Below are 17,318 nucleotides of genomic sequence, written 5' to 3' on the forward strand. Positions count from 1 at the left end.
GACAAACCCTGGCCACTGCTGCCAATTCCACAATTTGTGGTGAATCCTGTACCATTTTAATGTCTGATTCCCACTCCCCTGTTTTTGGGTTTTGCCATGTAACTACTGATTTGTGTGTTTTTCCCGAACCATCAGTGAACACTGTCACCCCTTCCACTGGTTCCTGGCTTATTTTTGGTTTTTCCCTGAAACTTACTTTTGCATTCAGCATCCTGTGAGCTGGAAAATGAATTGTACAAATTCCCAGATATCCTAACAAAGCAACTACAAAATCCTGTGATTTCTGCATCGCCCATTCAAAATACGCATTTTTCAAAGGAACATGAATAACTGAGAAATCTCTGCCTGACATTGTCAGCAACCTGTTTCTCACCTTGATAATAATCTGTGCTACCATTTCTAGATCTGTGAGAATTGTTTTTGAGGGCCTGTAAGCTAAAAAATCCCACTCTATCAAGAAAAGAGGGTCCACTTGAGACAAATCCCACTGAAAAATCAACCCATATAACTGTGCTGTTTCCCCCAACACTGCTAAATGAAAAGGCAATGATTCTACAAAGCGATGTGCTTGTCTCTGCTGAATCATGTCTGTGATCTTTTCAAGGTTTCTTTTTGCTTCAGGCGTCAGAGTTCTGGGAGATTTGATGTTGTTGTCCCCTCTCAAAAGATCGAGCAATGACGAGATGTCATCATTGGTGATTCCCAGGATCGGTCTCATCCAGTTGATCTCCCCCAAAAGCTGTTACAAGTCCTGGAGATTGGTGACCTTTGTGTTGATTTCCAGTTTCTGTGGCCTTATCGTTTGCTTTGTGATCTTCCATCCCAAGTATTTCCAAGGTGCAATTTCCTGTATTTTTGGTGTACTATTTTCCAGTCCTGCTTTTTGCACCTGCGCAATCACACAGTCACGAACCTCTTGCACCTCCTGTTTTGTTGGTGCTGCAAAGAGCAAATTGTCCATATAATGGATAATATTTTTTTGGATGTTTCTCTCATGCTGGATGCAAAGCTTGGGCCACGTACCATTGGCAAATACTTGGAGAATTTTTGAGCCCCTGAGGAAGAACCGTCCAGTGGTGTCTTTGCAGAGGTTCTTCTCTGTTGATGCTTGGGACAGAAAATGCAAAGCATGGAGCATCATCTGGATGAAGTGGAATGCTGAAAAAATAGGCCTTGAGATCAATGATCACAAGCGACCAGTCCCTTGGGATCATCGAGAGAGATGGAAGCCCAAGCTGCAGTGGCCCCATGTCCTGATGACCTCGTTGATTTTCCTGAGATCATGAAGCACTCTCCAAGACCCTGAAGTTTTCTTGCAAATGACGAACACTGGGGAGTTCCATGGGCTGTCTGTTGGTTTGATGTGTCCCTTCTGCAGCTGTTCCTGGACCAACTTTTTCAATGCACTCAATTTTCTCCACTCCAGGGGCCACTGATCCATCCAAAGAGGACCATTTGTTTTCCAGGTCAGTTTCAGAGTTTGAGTGCCACAGTGACCCCTGTTAAAAATCCAATTCTAATTTCAGTCCCCATTGTGCCAAAAGGTCCCTTCCCCATACTGTGATGGGCTTTTGCACGATGAAAGGACGGATAACTGCTGTCTTTTTTCCCGGGCCTGTGACAACAATTGCATTCTCACTCTGCATGCACAGGGAACTCCCCCCTATGCCTGTGAGAGAACCCAAAGCTGCAACCAAGTCCCATTCCCGAGGCCAAAAAATGTATGAAATAACTGTAACATCCACTCCTGTGTCAAGCATCCCTGTAATAGCAATTGTCTTTTTGTTACAAGTCAACTGACAAGTAACGATGGGTCGATCCCGGCTCAAATGTTTCACCCAAGATGCATGCACGTCTGCTTGATCACCAGGAAAAGAGTCCCGTTTGTTGAACACCGGCATGGCTTGCCTTTCTGGATGAGATGGCAGAGCCATAGCTCGAGCAATCGGTGTGTTTTGTGGAATTGTCAGAGGTGGTCGCAAGGCTTTTGCCGTGACCATCAACTCCTCATTATGGTTTGCTGAAATCAAAGATGGATAAACAAGTCCAAGGATAGTACTTCTGTCCCTGGCCATTATTAAAAAGTCCTGCCTTTTCCAAGAAGTCCCTGTGACACCTGTAGGTATCACTGCATGGCTATTGTCCAAAAGACACGTCAATTTGGAGGTTGCCAAGACACATTGGAATCCAGGTGGTACCAAGTCTGGGTCGCTGGGGATTTTGGAGATTGCTCTGCTGAGGGGCTCTGTTCATTTCTCCCCGAGGATTGTTCCTGTTGGTTCTGTGTCACCGCCAGGATTTTTGCCTGAGCGCGCTGGTGTTGATTTGCGCTCTTTTTCCTGTTTCCCAGAATCGGAAGAAGTTTCCCATCCACATCTGTCTGTGAGTGACACTCACTTGTGAGATGTTTCCCTCTCCTGCATCGAGGGCAAAGGTCTGGTGGCTTGTTGGTCTTTGCAAGTTGTGGGCAGTTCCTTTTAATATGTCCTTGTGTCCCACACCCAAAGCACCGTCTCTTTGCCTAGAGTTGCCCTTTGTATAATTTGCAAGAACTTCCCTAACACGTTTTTCAATTCGATCCCCCAAGTGTTCCTCCATGATGGAAGCAACATGTTGTGGTGTCCCCACCTTGCTGCACGCCTCGATCATGTCTGCCAAGGTGGCCTGGTACGGCATCATGCTGATGATCCATCTGCACTCCGGATTGGCATTGGAGAACGCAAGGCTTTTGACCAGGTGTGGTTTCGCTTCCTCCTCGCTCACCTGCCGCTCCACTGCCTGAGAAAGACGATCCACGAATGAAGAAAACGGCTCTGAAGGACCCTGTTTGATCTCCGTGTAGATGTTGTCCTGGACCCCCACTGGAGCAATTTGAAGAATTGCCCTCCGTGCTGCCTCTTTGATGTCGCTGAGCACGTGATGCGGGAGCCTCACCGCCTGTTGAGTTGGATCGTCCTCAGGAGGATCACCAGCAAGCTGCACCATGGTGAGGTTTGCATTTGGCCCGCCCTGGTATCTGGCTCTCAGCTCCTCCAGGGATCTCCTCCATGCCTTCTGCCACATGAGAGCTTGGGTGTCTGTAAGAACTGATGTTGCAAGATATTTAAGATCATATGGTGTTAAGTCATACATGCTAAAAATACTTTTTAACATCTGCTTGAAATATGGTGATGACAACCCATTGTCCCGAATGGCCTTAGCTAAATCTTTGATTGCTCCACGGTCCAGGCGTTCCCATCTCGGGTCTTGGCCCTAAGCGTCATAGTTCACGGCCATCATTATATTTCCCGAGCCAACTCTGCTCGAATGTCCTGCCAGTCCAATTTTGCACTCTGCAAAGCTGTAAATTCAGTGGGTACTTGCCTGTAGAGTGGAGTCATCTGTTGTGGCTGCACCTCTGGTGCAGCAGCACTCACCGATACCAACGGCGTCTGCAGCATCTGCGAAGATGAAGGCTGGAAGTCTCTGGAGAAAAGTGAAGCATCTGCTGTGGATAAGAACACACGACTGCCCTGCATTATTTGGAAAATTTTTGGAAGATGAACCAACAGTTCTGGCTCTGACTCCAAGGCTGTGCTTAAATATTGTAAAATAAATTCAACAACCCCCTTTGATATTAAAATTGACTCTCCCGGCCCCGAAATTTTGTCAGACCTTGATTTTGGAATTGTCCAAGCTGGGACACCCTCCGAAGCAGTGATGCGTATCGTTTCATCCCGTTGCTGCGCCTCAGCAGAAGTGTCCTGAGTCCCGCACTATTCCGGTGTCAGTGGAGGTTCCTGCTGCCGTGCAGATGTGACCTTTTTCACCCTGGAGTTTTTCTTATAAGAAACTGGAAAAAAGTCCTGCAATGTCACGGTCCCACCACTGGGTGGCGCAGTGCCTTGACCGGACAAGTTCTGGGCCGCCTGTTGCAATGTTGTGGTTCCGCCGCTAGATGGCGATGCCGCCTGACCAGCTGAGGTGGGAACCGCACTCTGCTCTTCAATCTGCACTTCCGATAAACATTTGAGCATTTCTTCTGACAATTGATTTACATTTGCAAATCCCGCAATATTCCTGATAAACCTTTGAGCATTTCTCCTAACAACTGATTCACGTTTGCGATCCCTGCAATCGGAAAAACTGACTCTTGTTGCAATAATTGTTCTAATTTGGCCATGTCTGAAGCTAACAGGGATTAGCCCTGGGTTTGGGCTAGCTGTTGCCATGGGAATGATGACGGAACCGTGCCCTGAAGAATTTTTACATCCTGGCCACGCCCCGTCCCTGCCTGCATCATCACGGGGGAGTGAACGCTTCTGCTCCAACCCCGGCTATGCTTCGGCCTCGCTCTGCCCCACAACGCCTCTGATTCAGAGCCACTGTCATACCCCTGAGACTGACATAACCACTCTCCTGTTCCCATTCCGGCTTTGGCATCGCCCCAGGAAATGAAGGGTTGAGCCTGGAGCAGACAGTGTCTGTGATGAGCTCCAGAGGAGCTGAGCCCAGGGGCTGCTGGCCAAGGCCCAGGCCCAGTGAGCATTTCTCAGCTGGCAGGGCGGCCTGAGAAGGGGAGAGGGGAATGCACCAGACCAGGAACCATGGAACCAAGGGACCATTGTTACACTGTGGGGCCATGTGAGAAGAAGTGACCATTGGGACACTGTGGGGCCTTGTGAGACCAAGGGACCATTGGGACACTGTGGGACCATGTGAGATCAAGAGACCATTGGGACACTGTGAGTCCTCATGGATTCATGGACACCACTGTGACATTGCTGGGCCTCATGGAAGCAAGGGGACCCTAGTGACGCCGTGTGCCTCAGTGGAATGTAGGCATCATTGTGACACTGTGAGGCCCCATCCAGCCAAGGCTCCATTGGGACACTGTGAGACCCCACGGAAACAAAGCTCCAGGGTAACACAGAGAGGCTGCCTGTAATCAGTGCTCCATTGTGACCCTGTGGAGCCAAAGGAGAGCGTTGTGACACTGCAAAGCCCCATGGTCCATTGGTCCAAAGGTCCATTGTGACATTGCAGGACTCATGGAACAGAGGAGTCACATGACACTGTGGGGCCTGTGGAACCATGGAGAACATTGTGACACTGCAAGGCCTCAAGGAATCATTAGGACTGTTATATGTCTATAGGATAATTCGTGCAAATAAAATTGTCGTCTATTTTATAGTTATGTGCTGTTAAATTATACTCTTATAAGAAGTTTTTAAATCGCACAAGCCAGCAACAGCGACTGCAAGACCATGTGAAAGCCACCTGGACGAGAGAGGGAGGACTTTATTTACAAGCGAATGAAAGTGGCCAGCCCAGAGAGGGATCATGCATCAAGGTTGTCCGAGAAACACCCGGACAATAAATACACGATAAATATCCGAGACCGAGATAGTCAGAGCCATCAGGGAGGTACATCTCAAATCCGAATTCCGGGACTGCAAACACAGGTGTTCATCACTCTCCGGACACGTATTGTTCAACTTGCCACAGAGAAAAGAACTCCACATGAATACATGCACTTTGAAAAGGAAGAAAGGGGACTCTGGCTCAGGCAAGGAAAATCGTATAGAAATGGGTCAGACAGGACGGTCGGTGTGAAGCATAGAGGACCCTCTGCTGCAGCTGTCCAACCTGTGTCTCACCCGGTGGCAATCCCGGGCTCCACATTGACTTTTTTTTATAGTGGCTTTTTTTCATTTTTCTCAAAGTTTATATTTGGTACACTTAATAACTTTTATTAAATTAAAAATTAATAACTTGGAGCCTTGCATTTCTAAGATGTTTATCACATTCGGTTTCTCATGATAAGCCTATCTACTTCTGCTAATTCTGAGATGGGGAAAATGAACTGTCATGATTCCCGCTTGCACTAAAGGATTGTGACACGGGCTGACTTTGTGATGCCAGAGTCTTCTGTGCCATCACAGCGCAACTGTATGACATCCCAGAGTGATAGAGCAGCACTGGCTCTGTGACATCACAAGGGGGATTTGTGAGATCTCAGGGTGGGCTGTGACATCCCAGGAGGCAGTGTGACATCTCAGGGGCTCTGTGACCTTACTGGGGAGGTCACTTCAAGCCAGCTCCCACTCACAGTTCCTCCCAGAGAAGTCCAAAGCTGCTCGTGCCTGGTGGCATCCCGTGTCCCTCTGGGTCCCCCTGCCCCTGGCGCTGCAGCCTCCCCCTGAGGATGTTCGAGGAGATCAAGCCCAGAGCCTGACACGGGGACAGGGGCTCAGGGCCATCACAGTTGGAACAGGGAGACAGGGACCCCCTAGCAGCATCCCTGTGCCCCCAGGGCCAGAGCTTGGCCAGGGTTCCTTCACCCTCTTATGAAGGAGGGCTTGAGAGCACTTTAAAAATCCCCAGCAGGGGAGTAGCATAAAACAGCTTTAATATTAAGTGACAGCACCACAGAGTTCCTCGGCAAGAGTCACTCTGCTCCTGACTGGACACTTCAGGCACACCAAGGAAACAAAGCAACCACAAAACCAAACAAAATCCAGGCAATCAAACCAAAAAGGAGTCAAGAACTGTCCCGGTGTCTGTGTGTCTCTGTGTGTTTGTGTGTGTGTGTGTGTGTGTGTGTGTGTGTGTGTGTGTGTGTGATGAAAGGACAGTGAGGGCAAGGATAAAAGGAATACAGCCTAAAAGCTAAAGAGAGCTGTGGAATAACATTAACAATATTCAACTTTGCTTATAACTTCTATTAAGCTTCACAAATTAGCAAAAGAACAACTCTTAGCAGCATTTAACTTTGCTTACAGCTTGTGACTTTGTCGCTATAAGACACGTGAAAGCACGACGCGAGCCACCTGCTATTTTCAAGGTAAAGAGAAAAGTTTATTCTCTGACTCCAACTTTTATACTTTCCCAAAGGTGACATTGGATTGGAGAGTGAATGGGCCACCTGTCCAAAGACATTGGACAAAGCACTAGTACATCAAGTTTGTCCAGCCCCATAAAAGATTGTAAACAATATGTTGTTGACAGAAATTGTGTGGGAAGGTTCTCCAACAGAATGGAAACTCAGAAGGCTTTAGAAAATCTTAAGAATCAGGGTGACATGACTTAACCTTACTTCCAGGCCTGACTGGCTCAGCTATCCAAGGCAATCAAAGCCCTCAGAGAGCAGCATTTCTGCCACATTTCCCTGAGCACAGGCACTCCTGTGTGCACACAGACACAAAGAGTCACTACAAGGCACCTGTGAGAAATTCCCCTGAGCAAAGGGAAATGCTCCCTGTGGAGGCTTTGGCATCTCCCCAGGGGATGAAGGGTTGAGCCTGGAGCAGACAGTGTCTGTTATGAGCCCCAGAGGATCTGAGCCTAGGGGCTGCTGGCCAAGGCCCTGGCCCAGTGAGCATTTCTCAGCTGGCAGGGCAGCCTGAGAAGGGGAAAGGGGAATGCACCAGACCAGGAACCATGGAACCAAGGGACCATTGTTACACTGTGGGGCCATGTGAGAAGAAGTGACCATTGGGACACTGTGGGGCCTTGTGAGACCAAGGGACCATTGGGACACTGTGGGACCATGTGAGATCAAGGGACCATTGGGATACTGTGAGTCCTCATGGATTCATGGACACCACTGTGACATTGCTGGGCCTCATGGAAGCAAGGGGACCCTGGTGACGCCGTGTGCCTCAGTGGAATGTAGGCATCATTGTGACACTGTGAGGCCCCATCCAGCCAAGGCTCCATTGGGACACTGCGAGACCCCATGGAAACAAAGCTCCAGGGTAACACAGAGAGGCTGCCTGTAATCAGTGCTCCATTGTGACCCTGTGGAGCCAAAGGAGAGCGTTGTGACACTGCAAAGCCCCATGGTCCATTGGTCCAAAGGTCCATTGTGACATTGCAGGACTCATGGAACAGAGGAGTCACATGACACTGTGGGGCCTGTGGAACCATGGAGAACATTGTGACACTGCAAGGCCTCAAGGAATCATTAGGACTGTTATATGTCTATAAGATAATTCGTGCAAATTAAATTGTCGTCTATTTTATAGTTATGTGCTGTTAAATTATACTCTTATAATAAGTTTTTAAATCGCACAAGCCAGCAACAGCGATTGCAACACCATGTGAAAGCCACCTGGACAAGTGAGGGAGGACTTTATTTACAAGCGAACGAAAGTGGCCAGCCCAGAGAGGGATCATGCATCAAGGTTGTCCGAGAAACACCCGGACGATAAATACACGATAAATATCCGAGACCGAGATAGTCAGAGCCATCAGGGAGGTACATCTCAAATCCGAATTCCGGGACTGCAAACACAGGTGTTCATCACTCTCCGGACACGTATTTTTCAACTTGCCACAGAGAAAAGAACTCCACATGAATACATGCACTTTGAAAAGGAAGAAAGGGGACTCTGGCTCAGGCAAGGAAAATCGTATAAAAATGGGTCAGACAGGACAGTCGGTGTGAAGCATAGAGGACCCTCTGCTGCAGCTGTCCAACCTGTGTCTCACCCGGTGGCAATCCCGGGCTCCACATTGACCTTTTTTTATAGTGGCTTTTTTTCATTTTTCTCAAAGTTTATATTTGGTACACTTAATAACTTTTATTAAATTAAAAATTAATAACTTGGAGCCTTGCATTTCTAAGATGTTTATCACATTCGGTTTCTCATGATAAGCCTATCTACTTCTACTAATTCTGAGATGGGGAAAATGAACTGTCATGATTCCCGCTTGCACTAAAGGATTGTGACACGGGCTGACTTTGTGATGCCAGAGTCTTCTGTGCCATCACAGCGCAACTGTATGACATCCCAGAGTGATAGAGCAGCACTGGCTCTGTGACATCACAAGGGGGATTTGTGAGATCTCAGGGTGGGCTGTGACATCCCAGGAGGCAGTGTGACATCTCAGGGGCCCTGTGACCTTACTGGGGAGGTCACTTCAAGCCAGCTCCCACTCACAGTTCCTCCCAGAGAAGTCCAAAGCTGCTCGTGCCCGGTGGCATCCCGTGTCCCTCTGGGTCCCCCTGCCCCTGGCGCTGCAGCCTCCCCCTGAGGATGTTCGAGGAGATCAAGCCCAGAGCCTGACACGGGGACAGGGGCTCAGGGCCGTCAAAGTTGGAACAGGGAGACAGGGACCCCCTAGCAGCATCCCTGTGCCCCCAGGGCCAGAGCTTGGCCAGGGCTCCTTCACCCTCTTATGAAGGAGGGCTTGAGAGCACTTTAAAAATCCCCAGCCGGGGAGTAGCATAACACAACTTTAAGATTAAGTGACAGCACCACAGAGTTCCTTGGCAAGAGTCACTCTGCTTCTGACTGGACACTTCAGGCACACCAAGGAAACTAAGCAACAACAAAACCAAACAAAATCCAGGCAATCAAACCAAAAAGGAGTCAAGAACTGTCCCGGTGTCTGTGTGTCTCTGTGTGTTTGTGTGTGTGTGTGTGTGTGTGTGTGTGTGTGTGTGTGTGTGTGTGTGTGTGTGATGAAAGGACAGTGAGGGCAAGGATAAAAGGAATACAGCCTAAAAGCTAAAGAGAGCTGTGGAATAACATTAACAATATTCAACTTTGCTTATAACTTCTATTAAGCTTCACAAATTAGCAAAAGAACAACTCTTAGCAGCATTTAACTTTGCTTACAGCTTGTGACTTTGTCGCTATAAGACACGTGAAAGCACGACGCGAGCCACCTGGTATTTTCAAGGTAAAGAGAAAAGTTTATTCTCTGACTCCAACTTTTATACTTTCCCAAAGGTGACATTGGATTGGAGAGTGAATGGGCCACCTGTCCAAAGACATTGGACAAAGCACTAGTACATCAAGTTTGTCCAGCCCCATAAAAGATTGTAAACAATATGTTGTTGACAGAAATTGTGTGGGAAGGTTCTCCAACAGAATGGAAACTCAGAAGGCTTTAGAAAATCTTAAGAATCAGGGTGACATGACTTAACCTTACTTCCAGGCCTGACTGGCTCAGCTATCCAAGGCAATCAAAGTCTTCAGAGAGCAGCATTTCTGCCACATTTCCCTGAGCACAGGCACTCCTGTGTGCACACAGACACAAAGAGTCACTACAAGGCACCTGTGAGAAATTCCCCTGAGCAAAGGGAAATGCTCCCTGTGGAGGCTTTGGCATCTCCCCAGGGGATGAAGGGTTGAGCCTGGAGCAGACAGTGTCTGTTATGAGCCCCAGAGGATCTGAGCCTAGGGGCTGCTGGCCAAGGCCCTGGCCCAGTGAGCATTTCTCAGCTGGCAGGGCAGCCTGAGAAGGGGAAAGGGGAATGCACCAGACCAGGAACCATGGAACCAAGGGACCATTGTTACACTGTGGGGCCATGTGAGAAGAAGTGACCATTGGGACACTGTGGGGCCTTGTGAGACCAAGGGACCATTGGGACACTGTGGGACCATGTGAGATCAAGGGACCATTGGGACACTGTGAGTCCTCATGGATTCATGGACACCACTGTGACATTGCTGGGCCTCATGGAAGCAAGGGGACCCTGGTGACGCCGTGTGCCTCAGTGGAATGTAGGCATCATTGTGACACTGTGAGGCCCCATCCAGCCAAGGCTCCATTGGGACACTGCGAGACCCCATGGAAACAAAGCTCCAGGGTAACACAGAGAGGCTGCCTGTAATCAGTGCTCCATTGTGACCCTGTGGAGCCAAAGGAGAGCGTTGTGACACTGCAAAGCCCCATGGTCCATTGGTCCAAAGGTCCATTGTGACATTGCAGGACTCATGGAACAGAGGAGTCACATGACACTGTGGGGCCTGTGGAACCATGGAGAACATTGTGACACTGCAAGGCCTCAAGGAATCATTAGGACTGTTATATGTCTATAAGATAATTCGTGCAAATTAAATTGTCGTCTATTTTATAGTTATGTGCTGTTAAATTATACTCTTATAAGAAGTTTTTAAATCGCACAAGCCAGCAACAGCGATTGCAACACCATGTGAAAGCCACCTGGACAAGAGAGGGAGGACTTTATTTACAAGCGAACGAAAGTGGCCAGCCCAGAGAGGGATCATGCATCAAGGTTGTCCGAGAAACACCCGGACGATAAATACACGATAAATATCCGAGACCGAGATAGTCAGAGCCATCAGGGAGGTACATCTCAAATCCGAATTCCGGGACTGCAAACACAGGTGTTCATCACTCTCCGGACACGTATTTTTCAACTTGCCACAGAGAAAAGAACTCCACATGAATACATGCACTTTGAAAAGGAAGAAAGGGGACTCTGGCTCAGGCAAGGAAAATCGTATAAAAATGGGTCAGACAGGACAGTCGGTGTGAAGCATAGAGGACCCTCTGCTGCAGCTGTCCAACCTGTGTCTCACCCGGTGGCAATCCCGGGCTCCACATTGACCTTTTTTTATAGTGGCTTTTTTTCATTTTTCTCAAAGTTTATATTTGGTACACTTAATAACTTTTATTAAATTAAAAATTAATAACTTGGAGCCTTGCATTTCTAAGATGTTTATCACATTCGGTTTCTCATGATAAGCCTATCTACTTCTACTAATTCTGAGATGGGGAAAATGAACTGTCATGATTCCCGCTTGCACTAAAGGATTGTGACACGGGCTGACTTTGTGATGCCAGAGTCTTCTGTGCCATCACAGCGCAACTGTATGACATCCCAGAGTGATAGAGCAGCACTGGCTCTGTGACATCACAAGGGGGATTTGTGAGATCTCAGGGTGGGCTGTGACATCCCAGGAGGCAGTGTGACATCTCAGGGGCCCTGTGACCTTACTGGGGAGGTCACTTCAAGCCAGCTCCCACTCACAGTTCCTCCCAGAGAAGTCCAAAGCTGCTCGTGCCCGGTGGCATCCCGTGTCCCTCTGGGTCCCCCTGCCCCTGGCGCTGCAGCCTCCCCCTGAGGATGTTCGAGGAGATCAAGCCCAGAGCCTGACACGGGGACAGGGGCTCAGGGCCGTCAAAGTTGGAACAGGGAGACAGGGACCCCCTAGCAGCATCCCTGTGCCCCCAGGGCCAGAGCTTGGCCAGGGCTCCTTCACCCTCTTATGAAGGAGGGCTTGAGAGCACTTTAAAAATCCCCAGCCGGGGAGTAGCATAACACAACTTTAAGATTAAGTGACAGCACCACAGAGTTCCTTGGCAAGAGTCACTCTGCTTCTGACTGGACACTTCAGGCACACCAAGGAAACTAAGCAACAACAAAACCAAACAAAATCCAGGCAATCAAACCAAAAAGGAGTCAAGAACTGTCCCGGTGTCTGTGTGTCTCTGTGTGTTTGTGTGTGTGTGTGTGTGTGTGTGTGTGTGTGTGTGTGTGTGTGTGTGTGTGATGAAAGGACAGTGAGGGCAAGGATAAAAGGAATACAGCCTAAAAGCTAAAGAGAGCTGTGGAATAACATTAACAATATTCAACTTTGCTTATAACTTCTATTAAGCTTCACAAATTAGCAAAAGAACAACTCTTAGCAGCATTTAACTTTGCTTACAGCTTGTGACTTTGTCGCTATAAGACACGTGAAAGCACGACGCGAGCCACCTGGTATTTTCAAGGTAAAGAGAAAAGTTTATTCTCTGACTCCAACTTTTATACTTTCCCAAAGGTGACATTGGATTGGAGAGTGAATGGGCCACCTGTCCAAAGACATTGGACAAAGCACTAGTACATCAAGTTTGTCCAGCCCCATAAAAGATTGTAAACAATATGTTGTTGACAGAAATTGTGTGGGAAGGTTCTCCAACAGAATGGAAACTCAGAAGGCTTTAGAAAATCTTAAGAATCAGGGTGACATGACTTAACCTTACTTCCAGGCCTGACTGGCTCAGCTATCCAAGGCAATCAAAGCCCTCAGAGAGCAGCATTTCTGCCACATTTCCCTGAGCACAGGCACTCCTGTGTGCACACAGACACAAAGAGTCACTACAAGGCACCTGTGAGAAATTCCCCTGAGCAAAGGGAAATGTTCCCTGTGGAGGCATTGGCATCTCCCCAGGAAATGAAGGGTTGAGCCTGGAGCAGACAGTGTCTGTGATGAGCTCCAGAGGAGCTGAGCCCAGGGGCTGCTGGCCAAGGCCCTGGCCCAGTGAGCATTTCTCAGCTGGCAGGGTGGCCTGAGAAGGGGAAAGGGGAATGCACCAGACCAGGAACCATGGAACCAAGGGACCATTGTTACACTGTGGGGCCATGTGAGACCAAGGGACCATTGGGACACTGTGGGACCATGTGAGATCAAGAGACCATTGGGATACTGTGAGTCCTCATGGATTCATGGACACCACTGTGACATTGCTGGGCCTCATGGAAGCAAGGGGACCCTAGTGACGCCGTGTGCCTCAGTGGAATGTAGGCATCATTGTGACACTGTGAGGCCCCATCCAGCCAAGGCTCCATTGGGACACTGCGAGACCCCACGGAAACAAAGCTCCAGGGTAACACAGAGAGGCTGCCTGTAATCAGTGCTCCATTGTGACACTGTGGAGCCAAAGGAGACCGTTGTGACACTGCAAAGCCCCATGGTCCATTGGTCCAAAGGTCCATTGTGACATTGCAGGACTCATGGAACAGAGGAGTCACATGACACTGTGGGGTCTGTGGGACCATGGAGAACATTGTGACACTGCAAGGCCTCAAGGAATCATTAGGACTGTTATATGTCGATAGGATAATTCGTGCAAATAATGTTGTCGTCTCTTTTATACTTATGTGCTGTTAAATTATACTCTTATAAGAAGTTTTTAAATCGTACAAGCCAGCAACAGCGATTGCAACACCATGTGAAAGCCACCTGGACAAGAGAGGGAGGACTTTATTTACAAGCGAACGAAAGTGGCCAGCCCAGAGAGGGATCATGCATCAAGGTTGTCCGAGAAACACCCGGACGATAAATACATGATAAATATCCGAGACCGAGATAGTCAGAGCCATCAGGGAGGTACATCTCAAATCCGAATTCTGGGACTGCAAACACAGGTGTTCATCACTTTCCGGACATGTATTGTTCAACTTGCCACAGAGAAAAGAACTCCACATGAATACATGCACTTTGAAAAGGAAGAAAGGGGACTCTGGCTCAGGCAAGTAAAATCGTATAGAAATGGGTCAGACAGGACGGTCGGTGTGAAGCATAGAGGACCCTCTGCTGCAGCTGTCAAACCTGTGTCTCACCCGGTGGCAATCCCAGGCTCCACATTGACCTTTTTTTATAGTGGCTTTTTTTCATTTTTCTCAAAGTTTATATTTTGTACACTTAATAACTTTTATTAAATTAAAAATTAATAACTTGGAGCCTTGCATTTCTAACATGTTCATCACATTCGGTTTCTCATGATAAGCCTATCTACTTCTGCTAATTCTGAGATGGGGAAAATGAACTGTCATGATTCCCGCTTGCACTAAAGGATTGTGACACGGGCTGACTTTGTGATGCCAGAGTCTTCTGTGCCATCACAGCGCAACTGTATGACATCCCAGAGTGATAGAGCAGCACTGGCTCTGTGACATCACAAGGGGGATTTGTGAGATCTCAGGGTGGGCTGTGACATCCCAGGAGGCAGTGTGACATCTCAGGGGCTCTGTGACCTTACTGGGGAGGTCACTTCAAGCCAGCTCCCACTCACAGTTCCTCCCAGAGAAGTCCAAAGCTGCTCGTGCCCGGTGGCATCCCGTGTCCCTCTGGGTCCCCCTGCCCCTGGCGCTGCAGCCTCCCCCTGAGGATGTTCGAGGAGATCAAGCCCAGAGCCTGACATGGGGACAGGGGCTCAGGGCCTTCAAACTTGGAAAAGGGAGACAGGGACACCCTAGCAGCATCCCTGTGTCCCCAGGGCCAGAGCTTGGCCAGGGCTCCTTCACCCTCTTATGAAGGAGGGCTTGAGAGCACTTTAAAAATCCCCAGCAGGGGAGTAGCATAAAACAGCTTTAATATTAAGTGACAGCACCACAGAGTTCCTTGGCAAGAGTCACTCTGCTCCTGACTGGACACTTCAGGCACACCAAGGAAACTAAGCAACAACAAAACCAAACAAAATCCAGGCAATCAAACCAAAAAGGAGTCAAGAACTGTCCCGGTATCTGTGTGTCTCTGTGTGTTTGTGTGTGTGTGTGTGTGTGTGTGTGTGTGTGTGTGTTTGTGTGTGTGACGAAAGGACAGTGAGGGCAAGGATAAAAGGAATACAGCCTAAAAGCTAAACAGAGGTGTGGAATAACACTTAACAATATTCAACTTCGCTTATAACTTCTATTAAGCTTCACAAATTAGCAAAAGAACAACTCTTAGCAGCATTTAACTTTGCTTACAGCTTGTGACTTTGTCGCTATAAGACACGTGAAAGCACGACGCGAGCCACCTGCTAAGTTCAAGGTAAAGCTAAAAGTTTATTCTCTGACTCCAACTTTTATACTTTCCCAAAGGTGACATTGGATTGGAGAGAGAATGGGCCACCTGTCCAAAGACATTGGACAAAGCACTAGTACATCAAGTTTTTCCAGCCCCATAAAAGATTGTAAACAATATGTTGTTGACAGAAATTATGTGGGAAGGTTCTCCAACAGAATGGAAACTCAGAAGGCTTTAGAAAATCTTAAGAATCAGGGTGACATGACTTAACCTTACTTCCAGGCCTGACTGGCTCAGCTATCCAAGGCAATCAAAGCCCTCAGAGAGCAGCATTTCTGCCACATTTCCCTGAGCACAGGCACTCCTGTGTGCACACAGACACAAAGAGTCACTACAAGGCACCTGTGAGAAATTCCCCTGAGCAAAGGGAAATGTTCCCTGTGGAGACATTGGCATCTCCCCAGGAAATGAAGGGTTGAGCCTGGAGCAGACAGTGTCTGTGATGAGCTCCAGAGGAGCTGAGCCCAGGGGCTGCTGGCCAAGGCCCTGGCCCAGTGAGCATTTCTCAGCTGGCAGGGTGGCCTGAGAAGGGGAAAGGGGAATGCACCAGACCAGGAACCATGGAACCAAGGGACCATTGTTACACTGTGGGGCCATGTGAGACCAAGGGACCATTGGGACACTGTGGGACCATGTGAGATCAAGAGACCATTGGGATACTGTGAGTCCTCATGGATTCATGGACACCACTGTGACATTGCTGGGCCTCATGGAAGCAAGGGGACCCTAGTGACGCCGTGTGCCTCAGTGGAATGTAGGCATCATTGTGACACTGTGAGGCCCCATCCAGCCAAGGCTCCATTGGGACACTGCGAGACCCCACGGAAACAAAGCTCCAGGGTAACACAGAGAGGCTGCCTGTAATCAGTGCTCCATTGTGACACTGTGGAGCCAAAGGAGACCGTTGTGACACTGCAAAGCCCCATGGTCCATTGGTCCAAAGGTCCATTGTGACATTGCAGGACTCATGGAACAGAGGAGTCACATGACACTGTGGGGTCTGTGGGACCATGGAGAACATTGTGACACTGCAAGGCCTCAAGGAATCATTAGGACTGTTATATGTCGATAGGATAATTCGTGCAAATAATGTTGTCGTCTCTTTTATACTTATGTGCTGTTAAATTATACTCTTATAAGAAGTTTTTAAATCGTACAAGCCAGCAACAGCGATTGCAACACCATGTGAAAGCCACCTGGACAAGAGAGGGAGGACTTTATTTACAAGCGAACGAAAGTGGCCAGCCCAGAGAGGGATCATGCATCAAGGTTGTCCGAGAAACACCCGGACGATAAATACACGATAAATATCCGAGACCGAGATAGTCAGAGCCATCAGGGAGGTACATCTCAAATCCGAATTCCGGGACTGCAAACACAGGTGTTCATCACTCTCCGGACACGTATTGTTCAACTTGCCACAGAGAAAAGAACTCCACATGAATACATACACTTTGAAAAGGAAGAAAGGGAACTTTGGCTCAGGCAAGGAAAATGGTATAAAAATGGGTCAGACAGGACGGTCGGTGTGAAGCATAGAGGACCCTCTGCTGCAGCTGTCAAACCTGTGTCTCACCCGGTGGCAATCCCGGGCTCCACATTGACTTTTTTTTATAGTGGCTTTTTTTCATTTTTCTCAAAGTTTATATTTGGTACACTTAATAACTTTTATTAAATTAAAAATTAATATCTTGGAGCCTTGCATTTCTAACATGTTTATCACATTCGGTTTCTCATGATAAGCCTATCTACTTCTGCTAATTTTGAGATGGGGGAAATGAACTGTCATGATTCCCGCTTGCACTAAAGGATTGTGACACGGGCTGACTTTGTGATGCCAGAGTCTTCTGTGCCATCACAGCGCAACTGTATGACATCCCAGAGTGATAGAGCAGCACTGGCTCTGTGACATCACAAGGGGGATTTGTGAGATCTCAGGGTGGGCTGTGACATCCCAGGAGG

This window comes from Lonchura striata, chromosome 38, assembly GCF_046129695.1.
Source record: "Lonchura striata isolate bLonStr1 chromosome 38, bLonStr1.mat, whole genome shotgun sequence".
NCBI classification, from domain to species: Eukaryota; Metazoa; Chordata; class Aves; order Passeriformes; family Estrildidae; genus Lonchura; species Lonchura striata.